The 14,678-nt window shown below is 36.7% G+C and overlaps 2 pseudogenes; both read left to right on the top strand.

Moving 5' to 3' along the window:
• The first annotated feature begins 4,659 nt into the window (after window positions 1-4,659).
• LOC107499422 lies at window positions 4,660-7,134 on the top strand (annotated as a pseudogene).
• A 7,301-nt stretch (window positions 7,135-14,435) lies between these two features.
• LOC118608525 lies at window positions 14,436-14,554 on the top strand (annotated as a pseudogene).
• Window positions 14,555-14,678: the final 124 nt, after the last annotated feature.

The raw sequence follows: 14,678 nt of genomic DNA, 5'->3' as shown, positions 1-14,678 counted from the left end.
TTTATGCTTCAAACACACTAATTGTTTGCACAACTTAGAGCTGCTTCCATGAGCAGTGGCAACAGCACCACAATTGACTCCTGCCCCCACCCTGAGCTGGAATCACTTTACTCTCTGTAACCATGGTGCTGGGTTTATGCATCATTTTTAACATTTAATACAGTCATTTTTAGCTAATAGGGTTAGTTGCAATCGTAATATGAGCTGCATCCTCCCCCTCATCTATATCAAACACACATGACTGGATTTTACAAGGTAGACAACATTCATTATTCATTTCTTCGTTACAGTGTCCTTTATATAATAAGCACTAATAAATATTTGTGTTAGTGAATCAAGAAATATGTGAAATAGTTCTTGGAAAAAGACTACAGATAGAACATTGTGTGGATGTGCCTAATTATACTTCAAAAAGATAAGGGCAAAGTACAATACCTACCTCCTAAATACTATGAAGGGCAAAAACAGTACCCACCTTGTAAGTACTATGAAGATTAACTAAAATATATTTTGTTCAGTCCCTACACAGTATAAACTTTCAATAAATATCCAGCATGTTGTTTTTTAATTCTTTGTTGTTTAATGATAAGAACATTTAGGATTATGGATTTTCCTATAAATATGTCTTTGGTCACATCCCACAGTTTTTTATATAATATTTGCATTAATCAGGATTCTCCGGACAAATAGAACCAATATATATATTCTATTACAAACTAGAGAAAAAGGAAAGCCAATTGTATACTTCAATCTGAATCCAAAGACCCGAGAACCAGGGGAACCGATGTTATAGTAGAACTCTTTGTCTGGGACCAAAGGCCTGAGACCTGGGAGGCCACAGGTATAAGTCCTGAAATTACAAAGCCTTAGAACCAGGAACTCACGTGTCTAAGTGCAAGAAAAGATAAAGTTCCTAGCACAAGAAAAGTGAGAATTCTGCTGCTTTTTTGTTCCATTTGGGCCTTCAGAGATTGGGTGATGCCCACGTACGTTGCTGAGGGCAGATCTCAATACTCAGTCTACTGAGTCAAATGCTATTTTTTTCTGGAAACACCCTCACAGACACACCCAGTAATATTTTACCAGCTATCTGGGCTTTTCTTAGCCCAGTCAAGTTGGTATGTAAAATTAACCATCACAATGTCATTATTGATCATTTCAAAATTGTTTGTTACTACAGTTTACATTAATACTTCCTCTTTAACCTGAGCTATACAATATTGCCATTTTCCTCTTAATTTTTGTTTTTGCTGCATTGTGATTAGAAAATGAGGTTCATTCCAGTTTTGCTTTTAACGTTCATTTAGTTTAAGACATATATTTGATAAAATTTGGTAAGTATCCTAAAGACTCTAGAAAATAAAGATTATAAGACAAATTTAGAATACAGTTTTGGACCTCTCAATTACTTTAATGTCATTAGGAGTATCCTTGGTGCTTGTAAAGTGGCAGTGACACGGAGTAGATTGTTTTGCTCCCCATTCTGAATGCCTGCATTCTTTTATTCTCCGTTTCCTTTTGAAGATTATTTTGGACACATTTTATGGATGTCTTATAGCAGTTGTTAATAGCTGCCCAACTATCAAAGTTGGCAGTAAGGAAGAAAAAATGGCACAGATGATAGAGGCTCTGTTCATCCCTCTGGTGACCAAATCAAAGTTGTGACAGAAACAAGGAGAAAACAGCAAGGAAAATCAGCTGAGATCTAGAGGAACAAGCCATACGACTAGGGAGAAATCTAAGAAATCACCCTGCAACAGGAGGAGGTAGGATGGTGCAAGGACATGAGGCTGACCGGTCCCGAGTGGCTAAGTGGAATAGAGGCCATAGCAGTGGCTGCCAGCAGCTGCATACACCTCTTAAAGGGGCCGTGTCTGCGAGAGACTTTCAGGGTGACAGACCTGATCACTGAGCACCAGTGCCAGTTTGGCTGCGCAGAGGGCACCAGGGTCTTACAAGCAGACACTGAGTAGTTGGCTTGAGGGCCAAAGCGAGACTCTCTCCGTACAGAAGTGCCAGTGGTATCCATTGTTCCTCCATTGAGCCCTTCCTCCTCCCAGTGTACAGACACAATGCCACCATAGCAGAGATGTCATCAAACTGGATAACAGAGGTTGATCTGCCCAGAGGATTCCCTGAAACTCCACCTCTCCCAACTTGTGGTCCCACCCAAGCCACATCCAGGTGTGTCCTCGCTAAGGTGCCTCTTCCTGAGCAGCACATAGACTCACACTGGTGGCAGCTGGCATCAGTTTTTGGTGTGGCCTTTTGAGGCAACTATAAGCACAGCATCTGTGGATTGCTTGCTGAATCTTAACAGGTGGCCCCAGAGGGGCACAGGCTGGGGCTAAACTTGGCCTGGAGCTGAACCCCTCTCAGGACTGTGCCACTGGACACCTACTTCACAAATCCACACTAATAAGACTAGGAGACTTAGGAGCTTTGCTTTGTACATAGAAACGGACACAGAAAGGCAGTCAAATGGGAAGACAAAGAAGCAGAAACAATATGAGAGAACAGAACAGAGATCTAGAAATAATGGAGTCAAACAATCTAACAGATGCAGGGCTCAAAACGCTGGTTATAAAGATGCCCAATGAACTTAGGGGAAGTGTAGATGAATTCAGCGAGAACTTCAAAAAAGAAATTAAAAAAATAACAGAAATGGAAATTATAAAAGGGAACCTGTCAGAAATGTACACATTATCTGAGATGAGAAATATATTAAATGGAATAAAAGAGTGAATAAAGAAGAGGATCAAATGACCTATACACAGAATGGGAAAGCCAAGGACACTCAATCAGAATGGCAAAAAACAAACAAACAAACAAACAAAACCTATGCAGGCCAGAAGGTCTTGGCACAAATTAGTCGACATGATGAACACCTAGGATCTAAAACCAAGAGTATTTTATCCAGCAAAGCTATCATTTAGAGTTGAAGGACAGATAAAGAGCTTCCTAGACAAAAATAAGCTAAAGGAATTTATCATCACCAAGCCAGTATTACAGGAAATGTTGGAGGAACTTCTTTAAGAAGGAAAAAAAACATGTATCAAAAACAGGAAGGAATAAAGAATAGCAATAACTACATTCCTGTCAACAAGTACCTAAAATGGAAAAGAATTAAGTGTTCCAACCAAAAGATAGAGTGGCTGAATGGATAAGAAATCAAGACCCCTACATGTACTGCCTACAAGAGACTCACTTCAGAGTAAAAGACACACACAGACTAAAAGGAAGGGGATGGAAAAAGATATTGCCTTGGTGGACCTAGATGGTATTATGCTGAATGAAATGGGTTGGGTAGAGAATGACGAATATCGCATGATTTCATATACATGTGGAATCTAAAGAACAGAATCAATAACAACAAAAGTGGAAATAAACTCATAGATACAGAGAATATTTAGAAGGATAATAGATGGGAGGGGACTTGGGGGAACAATAAAAAAACAGGCAAAGGGATTAAGAGGTACAAATGGATAGTTGCAGAATAGACATGGAGATGTAGAGTGTTGCATGAGGAAGGTGGTTAATAATGTAATAAATGTGTAAGGGGGAAGAGAAGTGCTAGAGTTAGTGGGGTCATCACTTTGCGAGTTATGTGGATCTCTGATCACTATGCTATACAGCCAAAACTGGTATATTATTGTATGCCAACTGTAATTGAAAAAAAAAAAAACCTCATCGAATTGTACAGTGTAAATACCAGCAACTAATTGTCTATTATATTTCAATAAAAATGGAAAAAAAAAGAGTTGGCAGTAAAGCAGGAAGCTAAAGGACCTAGGAGAGACCTAGCTTCTCCACACCTGGCTGAGGAAGCTCTCTTGGGATTCCATATTGATCTGTCTTCCTGAAAGCAAAGAGAATCTGCCATGGACACTTTGAAGTTTTTGTAGCAGTGGTTCTGAACCAGTAGGGATTGTTTTATAGTGTGCTGAGGAAGTTGTCTAGGCTAAAGTCAAGGTAATCAGGGAAGATACAGGTGAATCAGCCCCCAAGTGGCTCACCATTAGTCACCATGACATACTGAAGGGAAACATTATGGGCACCTCCAGGAAACAGCATGACTTTTCTTCCTGAAACCCTCTCTCATTTCTAAACTATTCATATGAGCTGAATGTTCTTATAAAAAACCAAAGCTCACACTAAAGACTTGAGCAGCCCCTGCTTATTTTCTAGTTTTCTGTGACAGATATGGAATTGATGAGAATGCAGCTCATCTCTTAGTCTCCCCTTAATATTAGTAATCTGTTTACTCAGCCCCCTGATTCTGGAATTTTAACTACTGGGATTGGGAGTGGTGGGTTGATTCTTTTCTCACCAGAATGATGTATAAGTTAGTCTCTATCCAGCCTGTTCCAGCTTCAATTGTCAGACAGGACTTCTCAGACATTTAACAATGCCTGAGTTCACATTTTTAAGAGTCCGAAGATCTTAAAATGTATCTTTCTTCTGAATGAGTGAAACCCATCTCAATCCCCAACAGACATGATACATCGATTTTCAAAAACAAAATTTTATCTCCAATGATTACTTAGAAACCTGATTCATATATTAGAGAACCAGTTTACATTGAAAATATCTATAACTACTGAGTCACTGAAGAATTCCTCTAGATTTTTATTTGAAGTAAACAATGAGTAGTCCATGATGACTGTATGCAATCTCTTACTGCTGCACTCATAATTTCCTTTTGGCAGAGCAATGATGGATTCTCTACATGATCCTCCCTCTTCTGAATACTCCTACCACTGTCTTCACCTTTCAATATGGCCTGCATTTCAAAATGCTGTGTGCTGAAGGTTAGAGTGTCCAGGATGAATAATACTCTGTATTTCATGCCAGACTCTTATATCCCTTAAACTACTTGCTTTTTCATACCCCCTTTCAAAACGAAATACCTCTCATTCTTACCAAAGCCCCTGCTCTGACTCCTACATAAACTGACCCAGATTTCTCACTTCTGAAAAAATCAAAAGTGTGAAAAAGAGAAATTGAACCATCCCTCTAAATGCAGCTTTGGCTTTATCCTTCAAATGCTTCAGCTATTGAAGAATTATAGAAGTTGAATCTTCCTATTGTGTCCTGCCGTACTTTGCATGAGAGTGATAAATTAAAACCCAGATGCTTCCTCTATCTACCTCAGTAATCTTCAGGTTCCATGTAGACCGCCTTTCTGATGCACTGAGTTCTGAACAATTGAATCTCCAAGCTTGGAGTCTCGTTTCACCTCAGAGGGCATTATCTTAACTTTTCCACACTACTACATTCTGATTCACCTCTTTAAAGGCCCCTGAGATTAAGAGCATCAACAAGCTCTTGGGTTAATACAGCTCTCCCAGTACCCCATACGCAAGGGGAGGGGTCACCTATATTGTTAACGGTAGGACTGAAAACTCAGTTCTTCCACATGATACCAGAAAGCCTCTTGGTACAAGTCACAGTAAAGATGCATGTTGCTACAGGATTTAGCAGCTTAACATCTCTAGTGTGGAAAAGCTGATTTGCCCTCAAGAAAACAGCTCACTTTCGCCTGATCTGGGAGACTGCTGAACATTCATTTGCATCTACAGATGACCATTAGGATTTGAAGTTCACCAGCCTGGAAAAGGGTATGTTTCACTGTAAGATACAGCATTAAGCTGGTCTTGGGATAAGTTTAAAAGTGAAATAAGTATGAAGATGTTCAGTATAATAAGTTTAAAGTTTATTATGAGACAAGAACGATGAGAATACTTGGAAGTGTTAGTGGTCAGGATGTTACTGAACTTAAGGGGTTCACAGCTTGGGATGTTCCATTCAAGAATGAGAAATAGTTGTGGTTGTCATTAGGTAGTTTTATTTACTTGCAACAAATAAAAGAGACAGGGGATTCACATCCAAAGCTCTGTCTCCAGGAAAGGAGGCTTAGACGCTGCTTTTATACAGTATTTGGTTAATTGCATGTTTGTTTCTTCTTTGACAAAAATTATCTGCTTGCAATTCCAGTCAAGCTCATCTGATTGCAGCAGCATCTGCAAAATATTGTGCTACATTTTAGCATTCAGCAAGCATAGCATTTAGTAAGAACTGTCTAGACTTTGAGACGTTTGTCCTATCCAACAAGGAGATAAGAAACATTAAGACAAAGATTCAAATAATAGTAATGTCCAGTGTGTGACAACAGCATTAAAAATGACTGCTACAGGTCCTGACTAGGTAGAAGCAGGGCTGCACATCAGAGCTGACTGGAGGCCACCTGTGCAGGGTTTCTGGGCAGTGACACTGCTCTTAGTGAGCAGTGGGTCCATCACCCCCAACATCTCCCCTCTGTAATCAGTGAGGTGGTCCACTACAGAAAACCCATCATGGCAGGATAAATGAAGAAGGATACTGGGAAGGAGCAAAGCACTGATTACAAATATCTTAATAATGAGCAAATGTGGCAGGAGAAAAAAAATCATATTAAGGCAAATGACCATGGAAACAATTGAGTCCCAGCAGGATGGAACAGATTCTGTGTAACATTCTGTGACAGAGAGCGAATCTTCTCATATGTAGACTAATCAGAATTCAAGCTCTGCTTTAGCTCAGGTTTCTGTAGCTAGATCAGATACCAGAAGTAGCTCCCTACCTATAAATCCAGTGCAGCTGCTCTCAAGCCAAACTGTACATGTTTAGGGAGTAATTGAGACACTGCAGCCATTGGTTATTCAGTTGCCACAGCTACAAATTGTTCAGGTAAAAAAAATTGGAAGGACAAATGAATCTACAGAATCAGAAAGTGTCATCGAATCTCAGAAACATAAAGAAATAAATCCTTTCACGAACACCCTTTATAGAAGAATACTGAGTGAACTTTCCTCTGATGTGCCTGGTATTTCCAAAATTGAAGAAGAAAATTCAGAGGAATGAAGAATACCACCTAATATTGACACCATGGCTGTACTGACTAGCACAAGGCATGACTGTATGTATGCTTCAGTAAGATATGATACAGTGCTAGCCTTAAGTCTTCTCTAGTTACAATAAAGCAACACAGGTTTTGACATTACATTGTTTCATTTAAAAATGCATCATTAATACTTAACCTGTGTATTATAAAATGAAAAGTAAATTTTTTGTTAAAGTGGGGAATTTGTACAAATAGCTGTCATATACTTTTGAAAAGTAAACATTTTGTTACTGAATATAGAAGAAAATTTGGGGTGAAAATAAACAAGGAACAATTTTTTTATTTACATGTTTATATTTTTCTTTTGTAACAGTTTAAAATGTGTTTGTTGTTGTTTTTATGATACATGCAAACATAAGATGCAAATGCCTGTTTCAATCTTGTTGGCTTTTATTACTAAAAATTATATATCATACTTACCAATCTAAAAGAAGTACATTTGTTTTCTAAATTGTGTTTTAAATGTAATTGTTTTCAGGACTCTCTACTGAATTAAATTGTGCTGCAGTTTTTTCCTAAAAGAGAATGGGAAAATTATTTTTTTACTATAGCAACTGGAGAGATCATTTTATTAAAATAGTAACTGCCAAACAGAAACAGTCACATTTGCTTTTTAAAATCACATGAATTATATTAAGGTTCAGAGTAAGACAACAAGGATAGATAACACTTGGAATAAAGTTAGAGTTCAGTGTTTGTAACAAACATAAAGATGACTACCAGAATAGAGTTAAGATTCAGATTGAAACCACAAACGTAAAGCTGACCACTTATTTGGTGTGAGACACCAACATGAAGATGGCCCCTGGAATAAGGCTGTTCTCAGTATGAGAAACAACCCTGAAGATGACTGCTGAAATGAAGTTAAGGTTCACTGGGCGACACAAGTAATTAGATGGCTGCTAGGATAAGATTATGTTTCACTTTAACATAACAAGCATAACAATAAATGCCAGGGTGGATTTATTCATCAGTGTGAGACAAAAAGCATCAAGGTGACTGCTAGACGAGGTTAGGTTTCATGTGCAACAAGAAGAAAGAATATCACTGAGGGAATAAGTTTAAAATTCAGTTTGACACAATAAACATGAACATGACTGCTGGAATAAGGTAAAGGCTTAGAGTGTGACAGAAGGTCACTGAAGGAAGAGGACTGTGTTCAATGTAACACAACAACCAAGACAATGACTGATGGATTATGGTTAAGGATTGGAGTGAGACAATAGTGTGAAGATGATGACTGGAATACGGTTAAGATTTAATGTGAGACAATAAGTATGATGATGACTACTGGAATAAGACTAATGTTCAGTATCAGATAATAACTATGAGGATGACCAGTGGAATAACTTTGTATAGTGTATGACAACAAGCATGATGATGAATGATAGAAAAGGGCAATTATTCAGTGTGAGACAACAGGCATGAATATGACTACTTCAAATAATTACACTGCAGTTTGAGACAAGCAAGGAGATGACCACTGCAATAAAATTAAGAAACAGGGTCTCTACTGTAGAGCAAGTCAGCAGTACCCAGGAGTGACCCAGCCACTGCTGGTGATCCCTGTCTCTAGAGACCCAGGGAAGGGGTTTTGACACCATCTTTAATAATGGCACAGGGTACAAGAGAGGGGGGCTGCCCTCTACCCAGTCTCCCTCTCCTCATACTACATAGAGAGGCACTTAATCATCTGGCTGGTCTTTGCAATTAGTTCTGGTTCCACTCTTTTGATGTTCAAAAACTGACCAGTACTGGATTTTTCCCATCAACAGGGCCCAAAATAGATGACTGTTGTGCATGCTATGCACATATGATTATCCCTGCATGTTATGTGCCCTAGAAGGCTGACACTTATAGACTGTATTACCTGGGCCCCCTTGCCCTCTGGCTAGTAGTTGTGTTTGGCCAATGTTAAGCAATTCATGAAATCCAAGGTGGGAGGAGAGAGGCCAAGGTGTTTATTCCTAACCACAACCCTGACTTAATCATTATGTCTCTGGTAGTACCTGTGTTCCTCCACAATTGTAGTTCCTGGTAAGTGGCCCTTCCTCCATGAATCTATACTGATAGGAAATAAATTAATGGTTGCTTAGGTGCAAAGCAGTGGTCCCCAACCTTATTGGCATCAGGGACCAGTGCTCCTATGAGAATCTAATGCCTGATGACCTAAAGTGGAGCTGAGGCAGTGATGCTAGTGCTGGGGAGCAGCTGCAAATACAAGTGAAGCTTTGCTTGCTCACCCTCCACTCACCTCCTGCTGTGTGGCCCGGTTCCTAGGTTCCTAACAGGCCACAGAATGGTATTGGTCTGTAGAAAGGGGGTTGGGGATTCCTAGTGTAGAAGACAGGAAAGGATGGGAGGAAGAAATTAGAAAGAGGCCTGAGGAGACTTGAGGGTGATGGACGTATTCATTTGATCGCACTGATGGTTTCAAGAGGGTATACCTATGTCAAAACTTATTAAATTATACACCTTAAATATGCTCCATGTATTGTACAACAGTTATGTCACAATAAAGGTGTCTAAATAGGAAATAAACATTGTCTTTTATTTCATGCCATACACAATTTTTTTTTTTTTGGCTGGAGCGGGAAAGTTTTTTCTCTGTACGCAGATGCTTCCTGCAGCTCCACTCTCCTACTCCCTTGCATTACGAGCCACAAGCTGCCACTCTAGCCCAGGAGAGGAAAACTAAACATTATTTTGAAACGAGCAAGATCAAAATGCAAAACTAAAACTATAAGACTTGTAAAATAAAGCATAGGAGAAGATCTTGGTTACTTTGGGACAGGCACAGATTTTCTACATGAGACCAAAAACCATGAACCACGAAGAAAATACTGATAAACTTCATCAAAAAGAAAAAACTTCTGGTCTTTGAAATTTGCATTGTGAAAATTGAAAGACAAGTCACAGACTGGGAGAAAATATTTACAAGACATATATCCCACAGAGGCTTGGTATCTGAAATATGTAAAGACCTCTTACAACTGTTGGGGATAGTGAAAATTTACCCGCTCTCTCCTTCTTTAGTTCTTACAACTGGACTAATAATAAAATAATAAAATTAGATCAACAGGAGGAAAATCAATTTAATATGTAAGCATGGGAAAATTACAATATGAAAATGTTCATAATATAAAATGAAGCTCAAACAAATGATGGAACCAGGTAACTTTTTATACTTTTTAGACAAAGAAACAATAAAAATGTGAGAAATTGACAGAACAAAGAAAGTTAGTGCTCATTAGAAAGGACTCTAAGCAAGGCTTGGGTATTCATTAACGAGGAATTTAAACAAAGGCATTCTCAGATGAAGGCAATCTAAGAGAATTGGTAGCCAGCAGACCTACCCTTAAAGAATGGCTAAAGGAAATTCTCTAACCAGAAAGGAAATTATAACACAAGAAGGATGGGACTTTAGGAAGGAAGACAGATCAATGGAGTGAGTAAAATCGGGGTAAGTATAATAGGATAATCATCTCCTCATGAGTTTTTGAGATCATGTTCTATGGTTAAAGCAAAAAGTATAACATCATCTAATGTGGGTTCAGTGTACATAGAGGAAATACTTAAACTATATTTAAAAGGGAGGAGGACAAAGGGAAGTAAAGTTTCTCTATTTCATTCAAAGTGGTTTAAGTGCTGACACCAATACACTATGATATGTACACATGTATATTGCATTTTAAAAACTAGAAAATAAATAATAAAACTATAGAATGAAATAAAATGATAAAAAGCTATACAAAGAGCTATATTCTAAAACATTATAAATAAGTAAAAATAGAATTTCTAAAAACTGTTCAAGTATCCTATTGGAATGCAAGAAAAGGAAAACAGTAATGAGAAATAAAATGAACAAAAAAGACACAATAAAATGGCTGATTTACAAATAACAATTAGAAGACAAAAATTGGCAGAGTAGATTTTTACAAAACATCATCCATCTCTATATTATCTAAAAGAACCTCACTTCAAATTTTTCTGTGATTTTAAAGATTTATTCATTTTAAAGCATAGTTTTATGTTTTGTATAATAATAGCTTTTATACAAAAACATGTTTTCCAAATAAATTACAAAATAAAATTACTTAATTTTATAATGAACATAAATATTAGAGAACTTGGAAGCAAAGGAGTTTGGAATTGTAAAGGCTCTTTCAGGCCATCTAGTCAAATGGCCCCATCGTGGAAAACCTCATTTAACAATATCACCAACCAATAATTAATTTCCAAATGGTGCTAGGACATTTGAAATGACAGGAGCCTCATTGCTTCTCAAGGTTACCCATCCCTTATGTTGGCCAAGGACAGTTTCAGCTAACTGGCCTAATTCTAAAACATGGAATTACACTGTAGTAGTTTAATCCCTCTCAAGCACAGCAGATCTTCAAGTATTTGAAGGAGATTTTGTATCTCTTTTGTAAGTATTTGTTTTTTAAACTACAAACATTTCAATCATTTATCACAAGGTATGGATTCAGTTCTTTCATCACCCACACCACCTTCCTCTGGAATCACTCCAGAGGAATGCTCTTCTTGAAGTCATAAAACAAATCTAAAAATATATAAAAGAATTAAAAGCATACACGGTTTGATTTCTGACCACAATGGGATCAAACTAGAAATTAATAATAATATAAAGATAACAAGAAAATCTCCAAATGTGTGGAAAATAACACACTTCTAATTAATTTATATAACTTCTACATAGTAACAAGCACACAGAAACTCAAATTAAAAATACAGTATGACTTATAATTGCTTTAAAGAAAATGAGGTAGATAGGGTAAAGGGGGTCAAATATGTGGTGACAGAAAGAAATCTAACTATGGTAGGTAAACACACAGTGTAAATATATATATGCCTTACTGTTTAAGTGAACAGCTTAAACTTATTGGATTTTGTTAACCAATGTCACCATAAAAATAAATTAATTAAAAAAAATGAACACTTAGGAATATATTTAGTAAACATGTACAGGGTTTGAATGAAAAAAAATTATACAAATTTTGATGAAAGAAATCAATGATATAAATATATAAATAAAGAGATATACTATCTTAATAGATTAGAAAACTAAACATAGAAATGATGCCCCAAAGTGGTCTGTAAGTTTCCACTATTTGTAGCAAGGATTTTGTACCCATAGACAAACCTATTCTGAAATAGCTAAAAAAAAATGTTAAAAAAGTGGGAGGAATCACTCCACCCAATATGAAAACATACTACATAGCTACAGTAATCATTAGAGTGTGGTATTATAGGTCAATGCAACATAATAGAGGACACCAAAATAGACTCACGGAAATATGTTCAAGTATGACAAAGATGAAACAATAAATTCAATGGAGGAAGGATAGCCTTTTTAACAAATTGTGCTTTAGCAATTGGACATTCGTAGTCAAAAATTGAACCTGGACTTAAACCTCCAACCTTACAGAAAAATCAACTCAAAATGGACCACATACTTAAATGTGAAATTAACATTTAAAATTTTTAAAAGAAAACATAGGGAAAAAAATCTAAGGCTTGGTAAAAAGATCATATGTATAATACCAAAACCATGATCCATAAATTAGGCTTCATCAAAGTTAAAAACTTTTGCTCTGAGAAAGCCCTTGTTAACCGAATGAAAAGACTGGGAGTAAAATATTTGCAAATCACATATCTGACAAAAGGTTCATATCTGGAATATATAAAGACTCACAAAACTTAATAATACAAAACAGTTCAATTAGAAAATGACAAAAGGCATTTCACTGAAGAGGATATACATATAGAAAATAAGCACATAAAAAAGATTTTCCCCACCATTACCATTAGGGAAATACAAATTAAAACCACAATGAGATATCAATAGATACCCGTCGTAATGGCTAAAATAAAAATTAAAAAAAATAGTGATAACACCAAATGATGATGAGGATGCAGAGAAACTAGATATATTCATAAATTGCTGATGGGAATGGAAAATGTTACAGCTACTCTGGAAAATAGTTTGTCAGAGTCTTAAAAAAACAAAACATGCAATTACCATACTACCCAGCAATAGTACTCTTAGGCATTTATCCCAGATAAATGGATTTTTTTTGTTCATGTAATAACCTATAAACCAATATTTCACATCAGCTTAATCCCCAACAGCCAAAAAGTAAAAACAACCCTGATGTCCTTCATGGGTGAATGGTACACATACTATGGTACAACCATATTAAGGAGTACTACTCCGCAGTGAAAAGAAATGAACTATTAATACTTGACATTTCCAACAACTTGGATGACTCTCCAGAGAATAATTCTGAGTGAAAAAAAGCCAATGCAAACAGGATACAGACTGAATGATTCCATTTCTATAACATTCTTGAAAAGACAAAATTAGAGAAATAGAAGATCAGTGGTTGCCAGGCATTAAGGAAGGAGAACAGGATGGAAATAGGTGGTCATAAAAAGGCAACAAGAGGGATCCTTATAGTGATGGAACTCTTCTGTATTTTCACTGTGGTGGTGGATGCATAAACCTACCCATGTGATAAAAATCACATATAACTAAACACGGACACACACACAAGAATAAGTAAATTGGGGAAATCTGAACAAACTAGGTAGATTATGTCAATATCCTGATTTTGATATTATACCATAGTTTTGAAAGAGGCCACCACTGTGGGAAACTGGGTAAAAAATACATTGGATCACTCTGTATTTTTTTTCTTACAACCATATATAAATCTATAATTATTGCAAAATAAAAAATTTAATTAAAAATTAATTGCAGTTCTATATACTAACAATGAACATGTGAAAATCAAAATTAAACACACAGTATCATGTATAGCCACTCCAAAGAAAATGAAATAGATACAACTCTAACAAAATATGCATAGGGTAGCTGAGTGAGAACAAAGAGGTAGCCCAAAAGAGTTATTTTGTAGTGATGGACTATTTTTGTGTCATGATTATATTGATTGTTTCATGAATCCTGACATGGGGAAAAATTACTAGAGCCATACATGTGCACACACAAATCAATGCAGGTTAGAAAAATGGCAAATGCTGAATTAGGCCTGTAGTCTAGTTAACAGCAATGTATCAATGTCAGTTTCCTGGTTCTTGTATTATACTGCATCCACAGAAAATATCACCATTGGGGAAGCTGGGTGAAAGGCACAAGGTCTTTTTTGTACTATTTTTGTAACTTCCTGAGAGTCTATAATTATTTCAAAATAAAATGTTAAAAATAAATGAGATGAGGCCAGGAGAGGTTTCGGAAATGATTGGAGGAAATAGGCTCTGCAAATGAATGAGGCTAGATCCAGTTTGGAATAAAGGGTTTCGATGTAGCTTATGTCTATATTTCTGTGGCCACTTTTTCATTGTATCACACATATTATATATATATATATATATATATATATATATATATATACACACACACACACACACACACACATAAGGACACGCATACATAAAAATAATGAGTAAGGTCCATGGCTATGCCACCCTGAACAAGCCCAATCCCATCTGATCTCAGAAGCTAAGCAGGGTGGGGCCTGGTTAGTACTTGGATGGGAGACCACCTAGGAAGACAAGGTGCAGTAGGCACAAACAAATAAAAAATAAGGGATTGTAAGCTGACAAGGTCTTTGCAATCTGTGAGGTCGACCAAGGGTTGTCTCGCCTAAAAAATAAAAAAATAAAAAAATAAGAATGAGTAAAAAGTGTTAAG

Source organism: Rousettus aegyptiacus, unplaced genomic scaffold, assembly GCF_014176215.1.
Source record: "Rousettus aegyptiacus isolate mRouAeg1 unplaced genomic scaffold, mRouAeg1.p scaffold_m13_p_9, whole genome shotgun sequence".
Taxonomy (NCBI): Eukaryota; Metazoa; Chordata; class Mammalia; order Chiroptera; family Pteropodidae; genus Rousettus; species Rousettus aegyptiacus.
This window is presented reverse-complemented; position numbering and strand designations above follow the sequence as displayed.